Source organism: Capricornis sumatraensis, chromosome 14 (genome assembly GCF_032405125.1).
Source record: "Capricornis sumatraensis isolate serow.1 chromosome 14, serow.2, whole genome shotgun sequence".
Classification (NCBI taxonomy): domain Eukaryota; kingdom Metazoa; phylum Chordata; class Mammalia; order Artiodactyla; family Bovidae; genus Capricornis; species Capricornis sumatraensis.
This window is the reverse complement of record NC_091082.1, coordinates 76923455-76950449: the sequence shown is the minus strand read 5'-3', so window position 1 is coordinate 76950449 and position 26995 is coordinate 76923455. Positions and strand designations below refer to the sequence as shown.

Below are 26995 nucleotides of genomic sequence, written 5' to 3'. Positions count from 1 at the left end.
GCTGCAGTCCAGGGGGTCGCTGAGAGTTGGACACAACTCAGTGACTTCCCTTTCACTTTTCACTTTCATGCATTGGAGAAGGAAATGGCAACCCACTCCAGTGTTCTTGCCTGGAGAATCCCAGGGATGGCAGAGCCTGGTGGGCTGCCGTCTATGGGGTCGCACAGAGTCAGACACGACTGAAGCGACTCAGCAGCAGCTGAGTGTGCAGGCATCTAAAAACACCTTGGCCATTTTACTTCAGTAGCACAACTCTTTCCAAACTCTGATGCAGGGAGCACTTTTCCACAGAAAGTTTATAGTGCTCTGGAGTCAGCTATGTTTAGGAAAATCTTCACCCCTGTCTCAGATATTCATAGCACGTATTGGTAGAGTAAAGCTTCTGAGAGGTCTTGCAGAATGAAGCACATGTGTTTAACTCAGAATTTCCCCAACTAATTCGACTGTAAGACTTTCCCCCTTTCCTTTGTAAAGTCACAATTCATAGCTGCTAGAACAATGTGCTGTACAAATATAAATGCAAGGAGAGATCTGTCCCCCCACCATGGGCCCCACTCTGCTGTCCCATGGCCACAGACAGTGTGCCACAGAGCAAGGTTGGTGAGAAACAGCTTCAAGACCTTTGCTGGAAAACTGTGCATATTCTCCCATCAGTGTTGTGGAAACAGGATGTCTCTTGGAGGAGCAGAGGTTATAGATGTATATTTCAACATAGCAAATATTCACCTCCACAGAGCCACTGCAGAGGGTCTTGGGCAAGGGACACATACGTAGCCCCATCCAGTGCCAGAGAACGTTTCATTCTCAGATGCAGGCACGAACAAAGAGGGATATGGGGAGGGAGAAACCCGAGGCACTGCCCTCATTCTGGAACGATAGAGCAAATGCACTGAAAGTCCACCCACACCCCCTGCTCTCCCTCCCCTGCTCAAAGCTGTTTCAGATCCAAAGAGCAGAGCTAAACTTACCATTGAGAGAAATCTGGCATCTTAAAGGTGGCTATACAGTTTGCTAAACTCACTCTCTGAACATGGTTCTAGCAAAAGTTTAATTAAGAAGTAAAAAATCGTATGGGGTAATGCACACAGGTTTCACATCCTTTTTTCCCAGTGCCCTGCGCACATGCGCACGCACGCGCGTACACACACACACACACACACACACACACACTTATTCTTCTATTTATTTTCCTCCACTATTCAGATTCACTGGCATCATCCTTTCCTCTCAGTGATGATTTACTCCATTGTCTTCTTGCCACACAATCCAATTCAAGACAATTGTTTCTTATCCACAGTGTGCCAGGCACTGACTTAGAGTCATCCGTTCTCGGGGTCATCTTAGAGCAGAGTCATCTTGGACTCTGCCCTTTCATGCACAGTATTTAACTGATCACAAAATGCCATCGTTTCTACCTCTGAAATATCACCCCAGTATCACTAGCCCTACTTCCTTACTGTCCTCCCACACTCCTTCGGGTCTCCATCATTTCTTACCCAGAAAAATGCAGTCGCCTGATGTATCTTCCTGCCTCCAGCATCATCCCCTTCCACACTCACGCAGCCAAAGATCTGATCATGAACTAATGGTGTTCTGCATTATCTACAGAAAACGGCCCCAACGTTAGACAGCAGCACGAAGAGCGCTTCACAGTCCGGCCCCTCGTTACCTTTGCGATCCAACTTTTTCAGAGCACCTGTCATCTCCCCCACCTCCATCATACCTCCCCCCCCCATCATACCTCCCCCAGCAACAATTGAGTCTCATTCATTATTCTTAGTGTATAATGCTAGGTCTGGCACAAAGCAGGCGCTTAGCAAATGTATGTCAAATGATATGTGGCATAGGTGTACGGACGAAAAAGTAAACGTATTCACTTACTACTGCAGCTGTAAAAAGTTACCACAAATTTAGTGGTTTGAAGCAACACTGAGTTATTATATTTTAGCTCTAGAAGTCAGAAGTCTAAAGTGGGTCAACAGGTTGCATTCTGGGGGTTCCAAGCAAGGACCCGTTTCCTTGTCCCTTCCAGCTTCCAGGGGCCACCTGCGTTCCTTGACTTGCAGCCCTTTCCTCTCTCTTCACATCACTCTAAACTCTGCTGCTGCTTCTGCTAAGTCTCTTCAGTCGTGTCCGACTCTGTGCGACCCTCTGGACTGTAGCCCACCAGGCTCCTCTGTGCATGGGATTCTCCAGGCAAGACTACTGGAGTGGGTTGCCATTTCCTTCTCCAAAACTCTGCTTCTATCATCCTATATCCTTCTTCTCTCTAGATCTCTAGCTATAACACTCCTGTACCCTTTTTATAAAGACCTCTGTGATTATATCATAAAGCCTCTCTGGATAATCATAATAATCTCCCCATCTCCCGTGCTACAATTCAGTCATATGCAAAGTTCCTCTTACCATGTAAGGTAATGATATTCATCAGTTTGGGAGATGAGGATGTCAGTGTCTTGGGATGGGAGTCATTATTCAGCTTTCAACAGTGAATCAATAGATTTTAAAAACAAAACAAAACAAGGAGTATCATAATAGTATAAGCTGCCAGGGAAAGTTATACAAAGGGGAGTCTAAACTCTGCCTAGAAATCAAGGAAAAGCCTCAGCGAGAGAATAGTGCTTGAATTGAGTTTGAAACATACACAGGAGTTTTAAAGGGACAAAGGAAGGCAGCCCTTCCAAGTGGAAGAAACAGCATAACCAAAAGCATGGGGACAGGGGCTGGGGCCTGATACGATGGAAGCATAGGTTTCAAGCTCAGGAGACAATGAAAGGGAGAGTGGACTGGAGGGCAAGGTCCTACATGCCATGCTAAAGGATTCTGGAATGTAATCTGAGGGATGTGTGAAATCACTTGGGAACCAAGTTGGGGGTATGACACAATCATGTTCTAGAACAGCACTATCCGATAGAACTTTCTGCAATGAGGCAAATACTCTGTATCTGCACTCTTCAAGGGGCCACCATGAGCCACGTGGACTGCTGAGCACTTACAATGTAGCCAGGGTAACTGAGGAGCTAAATTTTCCAGTTTCACTTAGTTTTATTTAAACATAAATAGCTCTAAGTGGCTAGTGGCTACCATATTGAATGACACTGTTCTGCAACGATCATCTGGAGGATGGATTGAAGGTGATTTGTAGATAATTTATGAGAAACTAAGGGCAGGGAACCCAGAAGGCACCTGCCCAGGTGATACGTGAACACTACCTGAACTCAAACCCAGGCAGCAGTGATGACAGCTGTAGAGAGATTAGAGAGGGTTGCCATACTGGGAGGATTTGATTGATTGAATGTAGGCAAGTCTACGATGAATCTCGGTTTCTTACTTGGGTGGCTGGATGGTGATATTCACCGGGCAAAAGGAGCAGAGTTTAAAAGTTAAGATGATAATTTTAATTTAAGGTCACTATTAAATGGAGACAGTCTAAAATGAATGTTGAGAGCTCACGAGGGGCAGATCTGGGCTGAAGGTATTGCTTTGGATACTATTGGCACACAGGTGAGGGCTGAATCCCTCGGGTGTGGATGGTTTTGCTCAGGAGGAGTAAGTAGCCTAGAAAAGCTGAGGGCATAAGACAGATCCTCAGGGAGGACCAGCATAGGCTGAGAAGAATGGATTCACGAGCTCTGAGGAAAACTAGGAGAAAGAGAGGCTTGGACTCTGAAGGAGGAAGACGTCAAGAAGGAAATGATGGAGTTTTCTCATAGAAGTCAAGTGTAACAGTGACAGATAAGTTGTCAGGGGATTTGAGATGGGTAACTTAGCAAGAGCAGCTCCAGCAGAGTGCGGATGGAAGTCGAGGGGCAATTGGAAGCTGGAGGAATCGTGAGTAATTGTGAGGAAAAAGGCAGGGGCCTCGTTGTAGACCATAAGCATTAACTCTTGTCTCAATGAACTTGACTGAGAGGAAAAGAGAAGGCGACCAGACGGTAAAGGGGATACAAAGGAAAAGATGGGTGAGACTGGCTCCCATTTACATGCAGAAGACACAGAGCCTAAAGCTTGAGGGGATGCTAAAAACACTGGAGAGGAAAAAAGGGGCTGGGTAACACTGCCAGCTGCCCCAGCCAAGCAGTCGACGCTTTAGTTCTCCATATGATGAAAGCACACAAAAACATAGATGTGTAGATTGCGTTTTAAAAACCCCACTTGAAAAAATAATTACATGTGCATAACTAGTACAGTCTAATGTAAAATATAAGGTATAACAGAGATTTTTATCAGTGTGCTTTTTCTGCCAGGCCATTTTTGGTCCACAAATTTAATTAAAGAGCGTCTGGTATTTCTGTCAAAACCTCTGACACATCAGAAATGTGTCTCTGCTAGAGCAAGGTCTCTGCATCTCAGAGAATATGCTTCTTGCCATTTGAGGTGCCACGGTCTCAATGACCTTCTTTCCAGAGGCTTCAGAGGAGACTTTATGGGAGCAAAGTGCCAAAAGTGTAAGATCACGCTCAACTTGCCCCTCAGGTTCCCCCACTTCCCCACTACTGCTACCCTCCACACACTCACTCACACACACACACACACACACACACACACACATACAGATGCAACTGTTTTACATAAGGATAGCCGTCTTAGTCTGTTCTGGCTATAAAAATACCATAGATGGGGTGACTTACGGATGACAGTTGATTTCTCCCAGTTCTGGCGACTGGCTGGCCTCCTGATTCACACATGGCTGTCCTCTGCACGTTCACGGCAGAAGGGTCTCTCTGGAGCCTCCTTTACAACGGCAGGAATCCCTCCGATGGGGCTCTGTCCTCATGACCAATCACCTCCCAAAGGCTTCACTTCAAATACCATCACGTTAGACCTTAGGTTTCAACATGTGAATCGGAAAGGGGTGGCAGGAGAGGAAGATAAGCATTCAGTCCACAGCAATGGGATAACACAGTTCTGACCTGGGCTCTCTCCCACCTTCCCTCTGACGGCCACCAGCAGGCTTAGAGATGTCTCTGAGAAGCGGCCTCGGCCTTCCCTGGTGGCTCAGTAGTAACGAAGCCGCCTGCCAGTGCAGGAGACATGGGTCTGATGCCTGATCTGGGAAGATCCCACATGCCATGGAGCAACTAAGCTCTTGCAGCACAACTACTGAGGCTGTGCTCTGGAGCCCGGGAGCCGCGACTACGGAAGCCCGCGCACCCTGGCGCCTGGGCTCTGCGGCAAGCGAAGCCACCGCAATGAGAAACCCGTGCGCCGCAACTAGGAGGAGCTCCCGCTCGCCACTAGAGAAAAGCCTGTGCAGCTGCGAAGACCCACCACAGCCAATAAAAAAGTAATAGTGGCCTCAGCAGAGTCACGGGAACTGATAAGAAGAAAAAGTCAGGGAGAAACAGAAGATGGAAATGCAGAAAATGCAGAGGTCCCTGCAGGAAGGAGACGGAAAGTGATACTCATGACCCTTGAGGGGAAAGAACGTGAGGAGGAGGCTGCAGAAAAGGCCAATGCCACTGTGTGCTGCTGCCCCCTGAAACCTTCTCATATCCCCACAGCATCGGCCTGTGCGTGCTCATTCAGTTGAGTCTGACTCTTTGTGATGCCACGGACTATAGCCCAGCAGGCTCCTCCATCCATGGGATTCTCCACGCAAGAATACTGGAGTGGGTTGCCATTTCCTTCTCCAGAGGATCTTCCCGACCCAAGGATTAAACCCAGGTCTCCTGCATTGCAGGTGGATTCTTTACCACTAAGCCAGCAGGCTTAGTTATCATCAGGCCATAGTCCCAGTCAAATGCTGGGGTTGAAAATCTGTTCAGTGCTAATGGGAATTTAGTGGGAGATTTCTTTTCATGGCACTCCAAATGGTGCCTGCCTCAGTTCAGTTCAGTCACTCAGTCATGTGTGACTCTTTGCAACCCTATGAACTGCAGCACGCCAGGCTTCCCTGTCCATCACCAACTCCCGGAGCTTGCTCAAACTCATGGCCATTGCATCAGTGATGTCATCCAGCCATCTTATCCTCTGTTGTCCCTTCTCCTCCTGCCTTCAGTCTTTCCCAACATCAGGGTCTTTTCCAATGAGTCAGTTCTTTGCATCAGGTGGCCAAAGTATTGGAGCTTCAGCTTCAGCTTCAGCATCAGTCCTTCCAATGAATATTCGGGACTGATGTCTTTAGGATGGACTGGTTGGATCTCCTTGCAGTCCAAAGGACTCTCAATAGTCTTCTCCGACACCACAGTTCAAAAGCACCAGTGTGCCTGGCCAGGTGCCTGTCTATTTATTAATGCCTGTTGGTTGACACTGAAAGAAAAGACAGGGGACTTGCAAATGGCATAGCCAACATGTCTGCCTGAGTCTCCAAGGAAAGGAGAACTTGCAAAATAGCTCGGATCTTTTTCTACAAAAAGCTAGCCAATAAGTGAGAGAAAGAAGAAACTTCAAGCTGGAAGGGAAATTTTAGGTTACTTATTTTCAGATAAGGAACATGTGGCTCAGAGATGCATTATTAATGAATGACCCAAAGAAATAAAACAGAGACCAGGTCTCCTGACTCCCACCTCACTCCCTTTCCACCTTCTCGGAGGTTTTCAGATTGGGTTCCCTGGAGGCATCCTGGAGAAAAGGGTGGAAGAAAGCCCAGTCCAGTGAGCAGATTCTGATTTCCCAACCCCTTCAACCATGTTCAAACATAGTCATTCCTTGTTGTCTCCCCTACACACACACACACACACACACACACACACACACACACACACACACACATGACTTTTGCACAATACTTCATTTGAAGCAAATTTCTGTTCCTAAAACTAAGTTTAAAAAATACTGCCTTATACTGTACTTCTATTTATTTATGTTTTATGTACAGCAAGAAACTAGGCCTTGTTTTAAAGACTTATTGCCAAATATAGAAGGCTTTTTTTCAGTATGAATATGATATGGAACTGATGAGGGTGAGTGGAAAGTGAATTCACGCAGCAAGATTCGCATGTTGCAAGTATACGGTTCACAGAAGAGTGTTTAACCATAGTTCTCAAACTTCTATCACCTGGAGAGCCTGTTAAAGTACACATCTCAGGCTCCACACCAGCATCTCTGATGCAGAAACGAGGGGGTGGAGACCAAGAATTTTCAACAAGTTTCTAGATGCGGCCGATGCTGCTGGTCCGGAGGCCATGCTTTGTAGAACACAGACGCTGAAGAGGAGTTGCTTCTAGAGGAGGTGCTCGCTTCCAGGTGCTGATGCTTCCAAGTGATGCTTCCAACTGAACTTCCAGTGCACGGCACGAACTTCTTTCTGAGGTAGTATTAATTCAATTGGCGGAAGTAATGTCTGAGCCTTTTTAAGAAACGGAAAAATGCTTGTTATAATGTTGAATAAAAAAGAATATGATTTCAATGAGAAAAGAGAATAGGAGAGAAACTGAAATGTGCTAATTAATTTCCTTGCTGCACAAAGCAGACTTTATTTGATCTCTAGACATTATGTAGAATACGGTAGTTGGTGGTTGGTGTGGGAATGAATGCTTATATCTATATGTGTATCAGAGCTACTCATCCATTTAAAAACTATTCATAAACATTGGGGTCTGAGGTGGAAATAAATTTCTATTTATATGCATATGAGTGTCATATGCACTCATTCCTTCCACAAATATTTATAAATGCCTCCCAGATGCCAGGCACCATGCCAGGCACTGGGGAAAAGACACATGCTCATTGCCTGCAGTCCTGTGAAAGAAACAGGAAGTGAGATAAGAGCTCATCGAAGTGTATGGAAAATTCTATGGAGGGGGAACCATTTGGTTTGACAGATACTGAGGTCCATGTTGGACCATTTAAGTTTGGGTTTGTGGGATATCCAGGGAGGGAGATCAAGTAGAAAGCTGGAACATGCAGAACTCATGAGGGAAACCTGGGTTGGAGGCGTAGATCAATGACTAATCTTAGGCATAAATGATTTCCCTGTGAATATGAGTGAAGTATGAGGAAAAGAATACCATCTAGATGAGGAGGAACCAGTAAAGAAGGTTGAGAGGCTTACTGTGGGGGTAAAGATAAAACATAAAATTAAGGATATTCCTTTTATTAAACAACAGTGATTTGTTTGCTTGAAATTAGATCCTTTTAGTAATTTGGTCAGTATACCTTGCAGGAACGAGACGATATGCTGAATTACTCATAATACGTCTTATACTTCCTGGTGAAATCAAACCTTATGTTTTCATATGAGTGATGGTATCTTACTTAAGTGAAGAAAAGATTGTCCTCACAAACATAATGCTAAAACCCTAGTTAATCATCTTTCTAGGGACTTCCCTGGTTGTCTAGGGACTAGGACATGGTGCTTTCACTGCTATGGACCCAAGTTTGATCCCTGATTGGGGAACTAAGAATCCACAAGCTGTACAACGTGCCAAACATAATAACAATACTTTTTCTAACGGTTTTCTCCTTAAGGCCATGAGCTTTTGCTCATTTAGTCATATTTGTTGTTCAGTCACCAAGTCATGTCCGACTCTGCAACCCCATGGGCTGCAGCATGCCAGGCTTCCCTGTCCTTCACTATCTGCCAGGGTTTGCTCAGATTCATGTCCATTGAGTTGGCGATGCTATCTAACCATCTTATCTTCTGCATAAACACACGGGATTGGTCATATGCAAAAACAAGTCAATTTTCACCAGTCTAAGGTGCTAACGGATTTGTAATGTAATCTCACAGATGCACATGTACACACACGCATAAACACAATCTTTTCCCTACTTCTTACAACCTCATCTCTCTTTGAGTTTAAAGATACACTTGCAGTGCGTAGAGTGCCGTGTCTCTAGTTACAGTTGTCATGAGATTTTAAAATTTTAAGTCAAAGTTTCTCCATCTCCAGTGCGTTTTGTGTTTCAGTCACTCAGTCGTGTCCGTGTCTGACTCTTTGTGACCCCATGGACTATAACCCACCAGGCTCCTCTGTCCATGGAATTCTCTAGACAAGGCCATTCCCTTTTCCAGGAGATCTTCCAGACCCAGGAATCTAACCCAGGTCTCCTACATTGCAAGCATATTCTTTACTGTCAGCCACCAGGGAAGCCAGGTTAATATTCAGATCAATGTGCGTTTAATAAGCTCTTTTGTTCATGTTGATACAATAGCAGGTTAGGTGATTGTTTCTACACTTACTGCACAAAAGTTGGCTCTCTAGTTATTTATATATGTTAAAGTATATATGTATATTCACAATGCATAGATGATGTTGTCTTTGTTATTTTGTTACATATATGGCTTCTGGATTATCAGGATTATCATTCTGGTCAACATATACAACATGTATACATTGTACATATGTGATATTGTGTGCATAAGAATTATTGTGGTACAAGTCACATAATGTAAAAACACAATATTTTAACCATATTTAACTGTACAATTCAGTGGCACTAAGTACATTCACATTGCCTGGCAACTCTCACCATCACCCATCTCTTGAATTATTCACCTTCCTAAACTGAAACCCTGTCCCCACTAAACGCGAACTCCCCATCGCCCGCACCCCCCCCAACTCTGACCACTCCACCCGCCACCCTGGCATCTGCCAGTGTACTTTCTAACTCTGTGAATTTGACTGTCCTAGGTATCTTGTATAAGTATCTTGACTGTGGTAGTGCTTACACAATTCTGCATTTGTCAAAACTACAGAACTCTACAGCCCCAAATTTACTACGTGTCAATTTTAAAATAAACTTTAGAAATTTAAATGCTGAATCTGTAATAGTTGCTACTTCAAAGGACATTGTTTCAAATAAATCCAGCTTGTCACTTTACGGCCAAACCACTGACACACATACTCACTTCTCTTTATAGAACTTCCACATAAAGTTTTTTACTTGCTCGTAATCTTACTCCAAGGAAGTTCAGTTGACTTTCCCAAGATACAATGGAAAGTGGCTGTTCAAGTCTTTTTGCCTTCGGTGCCTCAAATTTCTACTTGTTCATTAAGAGAATTCTCCAGAGATAGATGTATGGCAGCACTTTGAGAACAATATTCACACCCACTGCTGAAGAGGGAAAAGGGAGAGATCAGCATTCAACTCTGGGAAACAATTTAGTGCCCACATGCGTTACTTACCAACTAACCACGGAGCAAGTACTGGGAGAGAAGCAATTAAAAACGGTGACAAATACGGCCCAGAGTATATGGGGATTAGGGACTTCCCTGGTGGCTCAGACAGCAAAGCATCTGTCTACAATGCGGGAGACCTGGGTTCAGTCCCTGGGTTGGGAAGATCCCCTGGAGAAGGCAACGGCACCCCACTCCAGTACTATTGCCTGGAAAATCCCATGGACAGAGGAGCCTGGTAGGCTACAGTCCATGGGGTCGCAAAGAGTCAGGCACGACTGAGCGACTTCATTTTCACTTTCACTTTCACTTTTCATATGGGGATTAAGACTTGTGCTCAAGTCTCCCACCCCTGCTTCTGTGTACACACTGGACTTCAGGTACACGTCTCTTCATCCACTGTTACCTCATGGCCACTACCTGCGGGTGAAGGATGCTAGTGTTCGCAGAACAGCATGCTGATGCATTTTTTCCTGCCATTGTATGTAACATGTTTTCTAATTCTTTTGCTCTATTCAGCATTTGACCCCAACGATAGGGGATTATGGTATTAACTCTCTACCCAGCGCACATTCTTTACAGACTGTCACTAAATACTGTAAGCCTGCTGCAGAGGAATAAAAGTGAAAGCATACCGTCTGGTCTTAAGCTGAGCACACAGAGGGTCGTGATCCAATTGGAAGGGAAGCAGAATTTTTAAAAAGAAAGAGGTTTGACCAAATTTTAATCCTTGTCATTTTCATTTCTCTTACCCTGTGGATTTGGGTGATTTTATTTACACTGTCAGCTTGAGCCTAGGGATTGGAAATCAGGCTTTTATGGAGATTATTAAAAGTACATAGAGTACACTAAAGGTTGGGCTAACTGATATACACTGCTAAAAATATGAATGTGAATACCCTGGTATTAGATGCCACTGGCGAACATTTCATCCTCCTTAGAAGGTTATTCTTGGGAGCTGGACCTGCTGCGATGGTAATGAGATGCAGGCTGTCAGGATATTTCTAATAGGTAGTGAGTGACCATGGATGGGAATGAATTAGCATTACTCAGATGAGAAGGTAGCTCTTTATACCAATAATTCCAATGCAAAGCAATTCCACCACCCTTCTCCTAAAAGAGAGGGTATTGTAAATTGGAGGTGGGAGTGGAGGGAGGAGGAGGCCAGGGTTAAAGCTTCAGGATTTACTGATGGCTTGGATGGGCTGTGATGTCCTCCAGGTCTCTAGGCTGGGTATTGTTGGCCTGAGCTTCTTTACTGTCTAGATGCGTGAGTAGTGACTTGGTGAGGTACTGTCATATAGTCCTAGATGACAAAGAGAAAGCTCTAGACCTCAGTCACAGCCTTTTAAGATCTCAGCAGATAAAAATGAAGTGCTTTACCCAATCTCAAAACACTAGGAGCAGTCACGCTTTGACGAATCAGGTTTAGGATCTCAAAGACATGGAAATACCACGTTACAAAGTAGCTGACTATGCAGGACTTGTGTCCTTGCAAGGTTATAGATTATGATAATCTTAATAGGCTTAAGAGGGTTTTAAAGAGATTCCTGGATCACAGTTCTATACTGGACCACCATGAGAAAATGGGTGTTTTAGGGACTTATTTCCAGTTATGAATGCCAGCAGCATCCACACGCTTGCTGCATGGCCTTGCTGGGTGTCACCGATAGGTCAGGAGTGATTGCTGTGCTGGAGTTTTCAAGTGCAATCCACACCCGGAAATGAGGAGGAAGACATCACCAGAAACAACTGCCCATGGGTTTATTTAACCTGGTGTTCTCATATCCCAAGACCTGGGCAACGGTGTTCAGTTATGGACTGAGCTTTATATAGCTTTGTCATGTCCTAGATGCCTATGTATAAAAATGTGCTATCCTGCCATAGAAAGATATGCTAAGCCCCAGTGTGCTATCCAGGCCACAGAAAAAGGACCACCGTGAAGGGTGGACCTTCAATGCCTTCACTGATGAAAACTTTAGCTCTGAACCACTTGTCCCAATTCTCTTACATTCTACATCCTGACTTGTTCCTATCTATCAGAACAATCCTAAAAAAGGACTTTTTGAACCAAATGTGATGAAGATGACAGGGCAGGAGGATGATTTCACTCCTTTCAAGAAAAATAGAGAGCTTTCCCAGCTTTATGATCTAGTCTTCAGTTTAGAATAGCGTATTGGTCAAGGTGATCAACGCAGCTGCTATAAAACACAATTTCCAAATATAAGTGCTATCCTCAATACAAAGTTATTACTTACTTAGAAATTTCTGCTGTCAGTTGGGCTCCTTCCATCGTGTACGTGTGACAGTTTCATCTTAGAGTCCTTTGCTTGCAGCTATTTAGATGGGAGAAAATGTAAAGAAGACACATGAGATTGTAACACATTTGCCCTTAAAGTAATAGTCATCACTTCTGCTCCCGTTCCATTGGCCAGCCCTTGGGATCACATGGCCCATTTAACTTCAGGGTGGCCCGGAAGAGACTTCCCACATGTCCAAGAAGAGAATCAAAAATGGTGATCACTAAAAGTTTTACCATAGTCTGAATTTCTGAACATCAAATATTCATTTTACTTTCCTCTTACTCACAGATCACACTCACCTCACCCCACAGAGGAAAATGCAAAGTCCCATCCAGTCACCACCACCATATCAATATCCAGAACACTTGAGGAGGGCAGCATCTTCTCCATAAGTCTGATGTAGGACCTCTAGGTAGGTTCTACACGCAGGACCTATGTAGGTAGCCTACATATTAAAAAGACAAGTAATCTACACCCTACTTCGCCATCATCACAATCCATTTATAATAATGGGGAAAATACAGGAAAATAATCTGTTTATGTAGGAAAATAATAGGTAACACTCCACATCATGGTCCACGGCCAAGCTGAGCCCCTCTGAGTCAGCATGTATAGCCCATACCTTCTGGGCATGGTGGCTATGTGCGTGGAATAGCTCTAGGAAGGACTCCATTGTTTGTTCTTCTTGGACACATCTGAAATTGGCTTAGTGGGGACACCCTTCCTTTCGAACAGTGCACCTGCAAAAGCTTGACTTCCACTCAGTCTGGAATGGGTTGGCAGCTAGAGAATTGCTTTAAATCTTGAACAGGCAAGAACGTTTCAAGTTGAAGCCTCTGCTTTCTTTGGCAATGCAATTTTAAACTTAGAAAACATATGATATATTTGCTTCAGTCAGGTCCTTGTGCCAGTGACCACACTCAGAGTTATTTTTTAAACCTTGTTATCAAATTACTTTTTTTTTCTTTTTCTTTTTGCTTCTTCCCCTCCATGCCATTTTCTCTCTCAAAATAATTACCTAAATGCATTGAGGCTATCAAAAACAATAGGTGAGAAGGCCATACTGCTGATTTTATTTTTGCCTCAAACAACTTCATTCACATGTCACATGAGAACATTTACTCGATATTTGTCACCAAAAGACATTATTCTGGTAGCATGTCTTACTGTTGGAGTCTAAAGTAGGCTTATTTTTTTCTAATCCTACAGCCCTAACTTTTGGACTCTGTATTCTATTTTTGACTGTGTGGATCACAATAAACTGTGGAAAATTCTGAAAGACATGGGAATACCAGACCCCTGAACTGCCTCTTCAGAAACCTATATGCAGGTCAGGAAGCAACAGTTAGAACTGGACATGGAACAACAGACTGGTTCCAAATAGGAAAAGGAGTACGTCAAGGCTGTATATTGTCACCCTGCTTATTTAACTTCTATGCAGAGTACATCATGAGAACTGCTGGGCTGGAAGAAGCACAAGCTGAAATCAAGACTTCCAGGAGAAATATCAATAACCTCAGATATGCAGATGACACCACCCTTATGGCAGAAAGTGAAGAGGAACTAAAAAGCCTCTTGATGAAAGTGAAAGAGAAGAGTAGAAAAAGTTGGCTTAAAGCTCAACATTCAGAAAACGAAGACCATGGCATCTGGTCCCATCACTTCATGGGAAATAGATGGGAAACAGTGGAAACAGTGGCAGACTTTATTTTTTTGGCCTCAAAATCACTGCAGATGGTGATTGCAGCCATGAAATTAAAAGACGCTTACTCCCTGGAAGGAAAGTTATGACTAACCTAGATAGTATATTCAAAAGCAGACATATTACTTTGCCAACAGGGGTCCATCTAGTCAAGGCTATGGTTTTTCCAATGGTCATGTATGGATGTGAGAGTTGGACTGTGAAGAAAGCTGAGCGCCGAAGAATTGATGCTTTTGAACTGTGGTGTTGGAGAAGACTCTTGAGAGTCCCTTGGACTGCAAGGAGATCCAACCAGTCCATTCTAAAGGAGATCAGTCCTGGGTGTTCATTGGAAGGACTGGTGCTAAAGCTGAAACTCCAATACTTTGGCCACCTCATGCGAAGAGTTGACTCATTGGAAAAGACCCTGAGGCTTGGAGGGATTGGGGGCAGGAGGAGAAGGGGACGACAGAGGATGAGATGGCTGGATGGTATCGCCGACTTGATGGACATGAGTCTGAGTGAACTCTGGGAGTTGGTGATGGACAGGGAGGCTTAGAGTGCTGTGATTCATGGGGTTGCAGAGAGTCGGACACAACTGAGCCACTGAACTGAACTGAACTGATTCTATTTTTGCTAGCAAACTCATGAATTCTTTCCTGAGTCATCATATAGTCTAGATAAGCCCGAAACACTGCTAGGATTCTGTTTTCTAACCATTTACCCTCATGATAAAAACTGTGATGTGACTACCTTCTAATCAATAGGAGGCAATAACTCTACCAAATTTGTCACAGCATAAACTGAATTTCCATCTTTCCAGATTCTGGTATTAGCTTCTTTTCAGCCTGTTGCTGAATTCCTAAATGAGTGATAACACACTTAGGCTAGTGTAACAGTCAAGGAATGCAATTTAGTTATGCCAGTACCACACTTCCAGTACCAATCTCTGTATCAGAGCAACACATACCGGTTGCTATAATGACAACCTCAGTGGTCTCACGCCGCTAGGTGTATTTCTCCCTCATGTCACTGTCCAGGGAAAGTCTGGCAGCTCTCTTTGGAGACTCTCTTCCAAGTGGATATTCAGGAACCCAAACTCCTTCCCTTTCGTGATGTTGCAATCACAAATCAGAGGCATCTAAACTCACTGTGGATGGGAACGCAAAAGCCAGAACATGCTTTTAAGGGGCAGAACTAGAGGTGGCTTATATCCTTCAGTCTTAACTGTTTTGGCCAGAGCCCTGTCACATGACCCCAAGCCAACAAGGAGAAGTGATCCTGTGTGCTCAGGAACAGGAAATGGGATGGGACTGAGGAGCTTATGGCTCTCAATCCTGTAATAGAAAGTATCATTCACTTCACTTTTCACTACTGACTGGCCAAACTAAGAAGGGATGACCTATGTTTTCTTAATTACCAATTAGATTATTGGATAATAATGACATTTAATTTTTATATTAAAAATGCAGATTAAAGATTTTAAGATAATTTATGAGAAATTTAGGGCAAGTACAATATTTTACCACTTAAACAAGATAAAGGAGATCCAACCAATCCATTCTGAAAGAGATCAGCCCTGGAATTTCTTTGGAAGGAATGATACTAAAGCTGAAACTCCAGTACTTTGGACACCTCATGCAAAGAGTCGACTCATTGGAAAAGACTCTGATGCTGGGAGGGATTGGGGGCAGGAGGAGAAGGGGACGACAGGATGAGATGGCTGGATGGCATCACTGACTCGATGGACGTGAGTCTGAGTGAACTCCAGGAGTTGGTGATGGACAGGGAGGCCTGGCGTGCTGCGATTCATGGGGTCGCAAAGAGTCAGACACGACTGAGCGACTGAACTGAACTGAACTGAAACAAGATAAAATGGAAATACTGAGAGATTTGAAGGGACCTGCTAAGAATCATCGCACAAGCCACCAGATCTCTGGCTTTGTAAAATAACTGCCTCTGACCAAATCTTCACAACACAGGCGAAACAGCATGCAAACTGGCCGTAAATGTTAAGCATGACCATGCAGGTCCCCACAGTGCTGACGGCTCAGTCTAAGTGAGCTGATCGTCTGTGTGCTCTAGGCAGACTGGACAGTCACCCAATTCCCTCTCCTCTGAAAGGCACAACTCAGCCCAGGGAGAGAGAGGACCTGACCCACCACCAAGTAGTAATCAGCATGGCAGCTCAGTGGAAAGAACGCAGGTGCTGGGTGAACAAACCTAGGGTCTTCCATTGGTTGTGGGTCCCGAGCAAGTACTGAGCTTCTCTGAAACTCGGTTCCCTCATCTCTCTTCTATGAAATGGAAGGTAATGTATGCACTCCATGTAATATGGTAAGTATTCCATATATGTGTGTGTGTGTGTGAGTGTGGCTGATATTCAGACAATATGAATTGGTCAGAGTACTCTCAATGGTCAGTGTTCATGCTGTACTAGGTATTAACTATTTTGCCATCATCCCTAAAAGTACTCAATAAGTATATACCTACCTACACATTTATTTAGGCCGATCTGTATATAATTTTCTAGGCATTATAGAAAATGCAAAGAAAATTTAAGACCTAGATCCTGCCATCAATCTTGTGTTGAGGCCAACTATGTGAATTGAACTAGAGATATGACAGAGATTCAGAGAGAGAACTCATGTCAGCATTGGCTGGAGGAGCCAAAGACGTCTCTATGAAGAAGGTAACCCCATGAGTTTGGAGGTCACCAAGCTGCAGATGGTCAGGGCAGGGGAAACATTTTAGCACAAAACTTGGTAAAGTAGAAAATGCTGAGGAGATCAGCCAGACTGGAGAGAAAAGCAATTGAAGAAGATAAATGAACTTTATCACCAGTGCTACAAATTCATTCTAAGTAAAATGATACTTCATTTTATGAATTAAAAAGAACAATATTCCAGTTATTGAAGATCTGTTGTATTTCCAGAGGGTACTGATATGGATGTGGCTCTAACATATTCTGGGGTTCCCAGGTGGTGCTAGTTGTAAAGAACTCATCTGCCAATGCAGGAGATGCAGGTAATGTAATTTAATGTAAGAGATGCTGGTTCAATCCCTGGGTCGGGAAGATCCCCTGGTGGAAGGCATGACAACCCCCTCCAGTATTCTTGCCTGGAGAATCCCATGGACAGAGGAGCCTGGTAGGCTACAGTCCATAGAGTTGCAAATAGATGGACACGACTGAAGTGACTTAGCATGCATGCATAACAGGTTTCACTAACCACAAAACTTTTGCAGAGAGGCAAAATCGTGCATCATCATGATTTTGATGATGTAAGGTGTGTTTGGTGCTTTTCTAAGGCAATGAATCCCTGACTTTCTATTCCCCTTCTCCTGCAATGTCCTCTTTTTCTACTCATCTGTACTTGGTACTATAACAGAGACATGCCAAGTGCCCGGAATGGTGGCTTGGGACATAGGCACCCAATGAATATTTGTGAATTGGATTCAGTAAAGTACTGATTAAGTTCTACTTGGCAAGGGACTGCAGCTTCTTGTTTTCTTCAAATCAAGCAAAGTGAGTAGAAAGTCACCTCCTAAAAACAAAGACAAAGAAGACTGCTAATCAACTCTAACAATGAGTTTATATGAATCCTTAAGGTAAGGAAATTAGCAGATGCTTCTAAAGGTGAGACATAGCAGAAAAGGCAGGCAGCACAGCAAAGTCCCACCTTTGGAAGTTTCAGCATAGGCATAGTCTAAGTGCCACTTCCCAGCCTCAGCACAAACTGGTAATACACTAGTAATAGCTTTGACAGGCCCTTCAGCCAAGGACCTTCCTTCCCCAATGCTATCCATAAACTCACTTACACAGTCTATAACCAAGGTAGCATAATCAGATATCATTTTTTAAAGTGAAATAATCTCCCTTTTCCTTTAAACTGTGAGTCCTTATGGTTTCTATCCATCCAATCAATGTTTGTCAATCTTCAAGTGATGAGTAAATATCTGCTGGAAAAAAGGAAGTCATTGCTCAGCTTTGTACTGGCAAGTTACTATTTTTGAGGGCTTAATCAAATGCTAATCTTGAAAACTAAGCTTCAAGAAAAAGGGATTTCTAAACTTCAAAAATTCTCTTTATGTAAGCACACCAATACACTGAATGACTGTATAGAAGTTTATACATATAGAGAATTTAGAATATGACATAAGGGGCATTTTCACCTGTCTGGAGTGAAAGTTGAAAGTTGTCCAGGAACTAGGACGAGGAAGAAATGGAAAAAACAAGGAAAAAAGGAATAGCCAGTTAAGCGTGTGCCTGCCCACCCATGCTGCCCACACTAGGGGTCCCCCAGAGCAGTGGGACTCGCTCTCTGCTTTCCTGTGAATGTACCAGGAGGGTGTCAATCCCAACACCCCTCCTTCTAGAAGCCTGCACTTACACTGAAACTTCAGCAATATGGTACCATTGCCAGGCAGGTCACCTCGGCTGGAGGTGCTGTTTAGGTGCCTTTAAAGTAGAGCTTCTGACCTCTCAAGGCCTTCACTTGGTACACACGGAATCTGGAAGTTTCCATATATTCCAGCGGGAGGATACCACGGTACTGAGAGGGCAGAGGTTGTGCAGGGGCCTGGAGTTAGAGCGAGACGGCCACGGAGTACAAGGTCTCCACCTCCAGAGGCCAATGGCCGGGACCATGGGTGGGATTAAACACAGACCCCAGAAGACCAGGCAAACGAGCCACTTCTCTGGGCCTACCAGCCCAAGGTGCCCAGGAAATGGACCAGTCATCCTACAGCAAAAAGCAGCCAGGAATCAGAGGTAACAAGCCCAGCCAAGGTCCCCTTCCCCACCCTCACCCCCATGGGAGTAGATAAGTCTCCTCCCAGGCCAAGAGGCTACCCAGCTGACAAGTAGGAGGAAAGAAGTGAATGCCAGAAGACTGGGCTCCTACCCCAGAGAGGCTGATGTTAAAAGAGATGGGGCTGTCTTTAGTTGTCAACAAGAAGTCTCTCTTCACTTCCCTATGAGAGAGAGATAAGAGGTAAGAGCAAGATGAGAGATTACATTGAAAATATGAAATGCTCTATGCTTTTAACTCAGCTAAGTGTAATGCATGTGATTTTTAACCCCAGACTGTATTAATAATGCGAAGTCACTGGTCAAAATGCCCAGAGGCCCTCTCCCTGCTTTAAATCGTAGAATGCAGTTTGGATAGAAATAAGCGTAATGTCATTTAGCTTGTATAGCTTTGTAAGATTTTTCATCTATTAGTAAATTACTAAAAAGTTTCTCACATCATAAGTCCAAAGAGGGGGTGGGATTTAGTCACTACATCTTCATCCAAGAAATGCTATTTCCTTATCATCTGCAGAGAGATTATAGAGAACACAAAGTTGCTCACATTAGCTGTGCGGTGAATCTTTATGTGGCATTTAGAAAGATAACAGGACAGAAATTTATAAGAAAGACATCATAGGCCATGCGTTGTCAGGCACTTTACACACACTCACTATTTTTCATACTCCTCAAACCATCATTGTCCCCATGTTCCTGATGAGGAAACTGAGACTGATGAATAAATCAAAATCTATTTGTCCAAGGTCACCGAGCCTAGAAGGTCAGAGCTAGAACTGGCATGCGGTTGCGTGACTAAGGCAGGACACTTGCTGCTTGCCCACATGGTCCAGGGACTCCGCCCCTCTGCCCAGCAGGTCACACAGACACCTGCCTAAGGGCTGCACACCCAGGGGACAGAGCTGATGCCTCCTGTTCTCTGGAAATGGACTCTGCAACTTCAAAGCACCAACCTTGGACTTTATCAGACCTTACTGAAGACCAGCAGCACAGGCTATCTTCCCTCTTAAGATGGGGGACTTGCTTTTCCCACCCAAGTTCCCAGTTTTGGTGCCAGATGGAAGGATGTATTTTTTTCTCTCTGATCGCTATGTTTGCAGTCCCTCCAATTAGCACATTCATTGTTTAAAGAAACACCCAAATCATTTCTTTGGATTCTCAGCTTCTCAGGCTCCTGGTCTGAAGGGTCATTGTCTTGAGAAGTCAGGAGCGTGGCACCTAGTGGCTGGGCCCCTCAGCCTGGCCCAGGTGCCTTCAGACACCCACATGTTCCCCTAGACACTGAAAGAAGCGTGCAGGACCCGAAGGTAAGGCGTCTTGATCCCTGGAACACAGCAGCCTGCAGGGCCACCCGGGGAGAGATTGCAGGTCTCCAAAACACACTTTAAAAATGCAGTTTCATACGAAGGCATCACATCCTGGGGAGAATGGATGAAGCACGTGGTAGGACAATTATGGTGGGCTTTCTGAAGTTGGGGGAAAGACTAAAAATGGCCCATTCCTTTGGACATAAGGAAAAATAGGCCCTGAGCCAGTGGAAACCAAGAAGTAAGCCAGAAAGAAACGGAAGCTTCTCTGCTTTTCTTTGCTAGTTCCTTTCTACAGAAAAAGCCAATTTTACTAGCATTTTGTCAGCCAGAGCCCTCTGTACACAAGTACTTCCAAATTCTCAGACCAGTAAAAATGGAGGTTCATAAAGATGCTTTGAGGACTATAAACCTTAAATGCTTTTGCGGATCACTCATACAAATTAAATAGTGGCTGCTTTTTAACCATTGAGTAATGATTCCTATTTTATGAAAACTGCTAATTCATACTTAGAATGTCTAGAACATTTTGTTAACTAGAATATTTGACTTATGGGAGAATTTGGTACTAAATTGGCTAAAAATTGAGTAGCTAGCATCGTGAAAATCTATGTACTTCAGAATTAGGGCGAGAAGGTAGCCTCCCAAATCTGATAATTTATTAACTGTGTGACCTTCAGATCCTTTCAGTTCCCTGTGCCTTATTTTTCTCGTTTGTAAGTGAGGATAATGATATCTACCCTTCCAGGTTATTAAGCGTAAATGCAAGAGGCATTTGCGCATGCCAGGCACACACTTGCACATAGGAGACACTCAGTAAATACACTGCAGTTATGATGACGATGATTAGCATCCTTTTAAATTCTGCTACCAGCCGTTGTGTGAGCTGGTTTCTAACCCTTTGCTCCTCATTTGACCAGCCTCTGCCCACCGTTGCATTCTAGCCTTACACACCTCCCCTGGAACACTGAAAGTTTTCCCAAATGCCACGATCAGCCCTTCCTTTTTCCCATACAGAGAATAAAGAGCGATTTGGGACTGTCTGAGCCCTCCGGGGCTGGCTCCCCCTTCCACCGAGACACCGCCCCTGCCTTCGTCTTGGTTCGTCCCATCATTTCCTCTTTCTCTGGGCCAGACCTGGATAAACTTGTGGTTTCCTTCCTTCATGCTCTCTGGAGAGCTGAGTACTGCACACTTGAAAGCCTAAAAACTTGTCATTTCCACCTTGAACTAGTGGCTGACCTCGCCAGACAGCCTGGGAAATGAATTAGTGTCCTTAAGCAGAGGCAGAATATGAGCAGTGACCCAGCTCTCGTAGGCAACTACGGAAACTGTCAGGCGGTAGTTAAAGTTCCCTTTTTCCCAACCCCTTTAATTATGTTGAAAACTATGTCATATTGTTTTTGAAAAAGTTAATGAAATACTAGGTAAAGGTGAACCAAGGAACATAATTTACTCGGATTTCTTTGCAAGCTTTTGATAAGGTCCCCCATAAAAGACCATTAAGGAAAATAGATGGCCAGAGGGCTCTGGGCAAAAGTCTTTTTGGTGTATTAAAAACTGGTTAAGCAATTTTAGAAGGAAGAATCACTGACGCCGGTTACTTCTTGGAGAAGAGAGAGGTTAATCACAAGCTGTCCCCAGTGTTAGTATTTGGACTTGAAGTGTTTGAATGATTTATAAAAGAAAAGAAAGCAAAGTTGGTCAAAGTCACAAAACAATATCATAGTACAAGCTGTCCAGGGTGACTGGTAGGAATGAAGTTTCCTTGCCCATCAACCACGAACACGATCCTTGGAGGTAAGAAAGAGCTGGTGGCCTACCCTGAAGATGAGACCTCTGAAGATGAGCAGGAAGCTCTGAAAACCTTTCAGAGAAAGATAGAAACATTCGTAGCCCATGTGCAGCCAGGCCTGAGGCTGGAGGGCAGGACACAATGACCTTACATGTGTCCTTCCCACCCTTTCTGCAGATGGTGGCTTAAAGCCATGAAAAATCAGAAATGAGTGGCATGGGTGGAGAGCAGTTAAGCAATATGAAGACACCATTTGGCATACTTTTCATTCCAAAATTGTAAAAGACTAATTCTATTGGTAAAGGAAAGCCAACGGAATGTCACGGGGACTAAAACATTAAACACATTTTCTGAGTAATCTTTGTATTTGACTTGATGCAGCAGAAGATAAACAAGAGATACTGAGGACCTGTTTACTGCCTACTGAAGGGGCAACAGAAGTGTTTCGCTTTTTACAAAAGAAGACAGGCCTTCCTTGAAAGTGCTCATAGTCTAACAATATAATTATTCTCATTTCACGGTCATGCCACCTCCCAATATTTTCACTGCAAAAGGAAACAGAGGGAATTAAACAAATATCTGGATGCAGATGAGGCAAATCCAAGGTCCTCTCCTAGCCATGTCCCTCATTAATCTTCATGACACTTCTTATCGAGTCCCACTTGTATTTCTTTAAGATCAGAAAGTCCAAAACTCAAAAGTCATGCTGCAATCAGGGGCCGAGTGAATTCTAATCTGTATTTGCCCAAACTTCTTTTCTTTTGCCCAGTCAAGTAGTAACTCTAGTTCCTGCATAGGGTGCTATTTACACAGTAGGAATGCATTTATTTTGAGACAAGGACACAGAGACAGAATGTGTTCAATAACACACTGGACATTAAAATGCTCTCGAAGAATCCACCAGTGGACCCACACAAATATAGTCAACTTACCTTTGAAAAGATGCAAAGGCAATTCAATAGGGAAGGGATAGTCTTTTCAGGAAATGGTACCAGAAGAATTGGATGTCAACATGCAAAAAAAAACAATGGAGAAGGAAATGGCAACCCACTCCAGTATTCTTGCCTGGAGAATTCCATGGATGCAGGAGCCTGGTGAGTTACGGTCCACGGAGTCGCAAAGAGTCGGGCACGATTTAGCGACTCAACGACGGCGACGCAAAACAAAACAAAACCAAAAACACCCTCTATACCTACTATATACAAAAATTAATTCAAAATGGTTCATAGACTGTAAATGTAATTGCAAATTTATGAAATTTCTAAAAGAAAATACAGCAGAAAATCTTTACAATATTGGGCTAGTTGCAAAAAAGCTCTTTGATACGATAGCAAAAGTACTATCCATCAAAGGAAAAATAAAACAGATAAACTGGATTTGATGAAAATTCAAAGCCGTGGAATCTGAAGTCATAAACAGAAACTGAAACAAAAGTCAAAGCTTCCATTTTTCCGACCAGACTTGGAAATCTATATCCTTCCTCAGGAACATACAAAGCCGAGTAAGCAATCGAACTGAAAAACGGCAGCTCCTCAGCAAACCTTTCCCCAAAGTGGGTCAGGCAGAAACCAGTGATCCTTTCCTCTGTTGTCCGAGTCAGCGCATGTTTGGTACTTCACACACTCTGTGCTCATCAGCTGTCATAGACTCACCTCGTGTACAGATGTCAGGGGCAGGGCCAAGTATACGGTATCTGTGAGCTGCCAGAGTCTAGCAGAGGGGCCGATAGAGAAGGTGTAGCCAATACGTGTTTGAAGAGTAAAGTAAAGAGGAGGAAAGGAAGGATGTAGGAGAAAGACACTCTGAAGAGAGAGGGGTTGGAGGAGAGGGAAGAATGGAAGAGAAAAGAGGGGCAAAGAGGCGAGGAGATGGGAACGCAAGGAAGAAAGAGAGAGGAGGAGGAAGGAGAAGGAAGAAAAGACGGGAAAAAGAACAATGTGCCTTGGGTGAAGCCCCTGGGGCAGGTGCGACCTGGGGAGTGACGGGGTGGTGTCTGGTTCGGGACAGGGGCAGCCACGGGCCACCAGGCTGATCATCTGAGCCCTGGTACCCAACCAGCCAGCGGTGCTGTGGCCAGGCCACGCGCTGAAGTCACTGTCACTCTTTGTCCCTCGCGCTACGGCCCCATGGATGTCAGCGGCCATCGTGCGGTTCAGCACGGGGCCAAGTCAGCAGCTGAAGTGGGAATTGGGAGGCTGAGGCTGCTGGCTGGTGCCTCTGGGTTCGCTCCCCGGCTCCCCGGCTGTGGGCCCGGGTGCCAGAGCCAGGGAAGCCGGGTCAGGGTGGTGAGGAGCCGCTGGCATGGCAGGGCTCTCACATTCTCTCCTTCCTAATGGCCCGGCCTTGCTGGGGAAACGGGAGGGGCTGGGCAGCCAGCAGCCGGGAGTGAGAACTTGCCCTTGCCAGAGCCAGCTGCTGGCTGCCATCTGGGTAGGGGCAGTGCCAGTTTCCCAAATCTGCCTTCCCTTTGGAAAAGAGGGGGAAAACTCTGTGCTGGGGAGATAGCTTCTCCTTCCATCCTGAGGCTCTCAGTTAAAAACCCAACAAAACCAGCCTTTGAAAAAAGAAGAAATGCCACAGGCTGGGCTGTTTCCAGAGGAATTTGCTTCTCCTGGAGACTTTACATCCAATTAAAAAAAAAAAAAATCTCTACTTGTCCTTGCTTTCTCTTGCTTCTTTCGTTTTACCTAATGATGACCTTGACTTTTAAAAATTGAATCTGTTTGCACTCATAAAATGCCTATCTGCATGTCCTTTATCTTTGTCACGCAGTGATGGAATTATCCACTCTACACTGGAATTCCCTGGGGGATGTGATCTAGTCTTTTTAATTTAACTTCCACCACGAATAAGCCAACAGCTCCCTACACTGTGTCCGAAACTCGGATACTTTCTGGAGGGTTTATTCATTCATCGAATGCATTTTGAGCACCGTTTAAACATCGGCACAGGATTGTCACGATGCAGGGTTGAAGAAGATCTGGCTCCTGTTCTCAGAGCTGAGCCAGTTGAATGGACTCATCGCCTCAGGCTCCCGGGGACATCAGGGTAATGGGGACCTGCTCCATGTGTCGGCCCCTGTGAGGCCCCACCCAGAGCCCCTGTGCGCTCTCCTCTGCAGCCTCTATGTTCCCAGGAGGCAGATGGGGAAAGAGTTGACCAGGCAGAGCACAGAACCAAGAAGAGCCTCTGCAAAACCAGAAAGCAGATGAGCTTTATCCAGGAGTAAGAGTCAGTACGTATAACAAGCAGCCCTCTGTGGGTGCTGACCAATTGGAGCAGATTCTGACTGGGAAAAATCTGTCACCCTGATACATACCAGCTGAATATGAATCCTGGCTTCCTTTTTTCTTATTGCCTTAGCGGTCAAATCCTTCTTCCGCATGTTGATACCTAATCTCTTAGTGAAGAATGGAACCAACCCAACATCCCGCCGTAGCAACTGTATGGATGCAGGGACAGAAGCACTTTGTGAGGATCTCAGGTTCGCAGAGATTTTCATGGGGAGGCCTCAGTTTGACCTCCTTGACTTTGCCGGCATCCTGATTCCAAAGCAGCTCTCCACATGCCTCATCACGGAACAGTTGAAAGAGGAAGGTTGAAATCCAGGGAAGGTCCTAGAGTGAGGTTCGCTCTCTGAAATATAGGGTTCATCCCAGCTGATGGTTAGCCTGTCTGAGGGCAATCAGACCCTAAGTAAAAGTGGTTCATATTGTCCAAACTCATGGGAACAACAGTATCTTGCATTTCAAGCATCCCCTAAGTTAAGCACAGCACAAGTTTATTCAACAATAATGAAAAATACATGCAAATACAGCTCACATGAGCTTGAGCCTCCAGTGAGCACTCATTACTGGATAAATTTGAAAGTGACCCTCATCATAGTCCCCGAGACAGGCAGAGCAGGCATTATCAGTTCCCACTTGGTAGCCCAACAGAGGTAAACACATCGTCTCAGCTAGCGTAGTCAGTGGCAGAGTTAGTTCAGAATTTAGATCTCCTGACTTCTAATCCAGTACCCTTTCCATAAGCCAAATTACTAGCTGATAATATAAACTCTAGCATTCTAGATGATGCCTACTTGAGAAAAGAAATTAAGATCAGAAATTCCCTTGATGGAAACATAGGTGAAAACACAGAAGATCAAGTGGTGAAGAACACGGGCTTTGACTTCTCGTGCTGCCTTTGCTAACCATGTGATGTGGTGCAAGTTAACCAGTTTCCCCAAGCCTCTGCTTTTTCATCCATAGGAAAGAAACAGCACCTTTCTCACAAGCTTGCTGTAAGAACTGAACTAGGTAATATAAGACCTTGATCACACGGTTCAGCCTAAGGTAAGTGCCCCATATGTAATACAGGAAGTCCTCTACACACGAATGAGTTCCATTCTGAGGGTGCAGGGTTAAGAGTTCCTACTTAAACCTGTTAAGTAGGTTGCTATTATTGTCCCCATTTTACAGATAGGAAAATCATGGCATAAAGAGGTCAGGTCATACCTATAGGAAATGGCAGAGCCAAGATTCCAACCAGATGGGCCAGCCCCAGAGCCTAGAAGTTACCTACTAGACAGTTCAGTTCAGTTCAGTCGCTTAGTCGTGTCCCACTCTTTGCGACCCCATGAATCGCAGCACGCCAGGCCTCCCTGTCCATCACCAACTCCCAGAGTTCACTCAGACTCACATCCATCGAGTCCGTGATGCCATCCAGCCATCTCATCCTCTGTCGTCCCCTTCTTCTCCTGCCCCCAATCCCTCCCAGCATCAAAGTCTTTTCCAATGAGTCAATTCTTCGCATGAGGTGGCCAAAGTACTGGAGCTTCAGCTTTAGCATCATTCCTTCCAAAGAAATCCCAGGGTTGATCTCCTTCAGAATGGACTGGTTGGATCTCCTTGCAGTCCAAGGGACTCTCTTGGCCCTCTAATTTTAACAAAAGATGTGTCTCAAAGAACTGTGTGGACTTGTTTGAAAGGGTTTCTAGGCACTTACCTTCCTGAGCCTCTTAAATCTCATGATGAAATCTCTTCCCTGCTTGCCTACC

General features: G+C 44.5%; 1 pseudogene; it reads right to left on the bottom strand.

Annotated features, from left to right (window-relative positions):
* The window catches only part of LOC138090300 (charged multivesicular body protein 3-like), a 63591-nt pseudogene extending 39490 nt beyond the window's left edge, over nt 1-24101 (bottom strand).
* Nucleotides 24102-26995: the final 2894 nt, after the last annotated feature.